The sequence below is a fragment of the Schistocerca piceifrons genome, chromosome 6 (genome assembly GCF_021461385.2).
Source record: "Schistocerca piceifrons isolate TAMUIC-IGC-003096 chromosome 6, iqSchPice1.1, whole genome shotgun sequence".
Taxonomy (NCBI): Eukaryota; Metazoa; Arthropoda; class Insecta; order Orthoptera; family Acrididae; genus Schistocerca; species Schistocerca piceifrons.
In genome coordinates, this window is record NC_060143.1 from 51,859,308 (window position 1) to 51,860,282 (window position 975).

The 975-nt window shown below is 49.2% G+C and overlaps 1 pseudogene; it reads left to right on the forward strand.

The window, feature by feature from the left end:
* The first annotated feature begins 299 nt into the window (after positions 1-299).
* LOC124803959 lies at positions 300-417 on the forward strand (annotated as a pseudogene).
* The last annotated feature ends 558 nt before the right edge of the window (positions 418-975 follow it).

Here is a 975-nt window from a genome sequence, read left to right on the forward strand (position 1 = left end):
ACCATGTACTCATGGTACTCACGTACGATAAGACGGACAGGGATCGTCAAGATTTCGGAGGATGCTTGTAGAATGTATGAAAACAGCGAAAGGAATCACAAGTGCGTTTCAAAGCTCTACCAGCATTCCAGCTAGCACAGTAGCTGTACGTGGCGAATTAAACAAAACTGGATACAGTGATCGAACAAATCCTCATAAGCCACAAATTTCTCTAGTCATTGCCAAGCGACGTTTGGAGTGGTGGAGAGAGCGTCGCCACTTACAGTGGATGATTCGAAACGGTTGATTTGGAATGATGGGCCAACGGCCTTGCCGCAGTGGTAACACCGGTTCCGGTCGGATCACCGAAGCTAAGCGCTGTCGGGCTGGGCTAGCACTTGGATGGGTGACCACTCGGTCTGTCCAGCGCTGTTGGAAAGCGGGGTGCACTCAGCCCTTGTGAGGAAAACTGAGGAGCTACTTGACAGAGAAGTAGCGGCTCCGATCACGAAAACTGACAACGGCCGGGAGAGCGGTGTGCTGACCACATGCCCCTCCATCTCCGCATCCAGTGATCCCTGTGGGCTGAGGATGACACGGTGGCAAATCGGTACCGTTGGGCCTTCATGGTCTGTTCGAACGTAGTTCAGATTTGGAATGATGAATCACGTTATACCTCGTGGAAATCCGTTACAATGGTTTAGGTTTGTCGAGTGAATGGAGACTGTCATCTGCCATCCTGTGTGGTGCCAATGGAAGAGGCTACGTTGAGGTTTGAAGGTGTTTTTCATCGTTAGGGTGTCATCCCCGTATAGTGCTTAAGTAAACGCTAAATACGGGAGGATATGACATATTTTACGGCACTGTATACTGCATCCAGAGAGTGTGACTGTTGTATCAGCATGACAATGTACTGTGCTATATAGCACCATCTGTGAGACGATGATCTGTGCTCAATAGCATTCTGAAATGGATTGACCTGGTCAGAATTCCGAT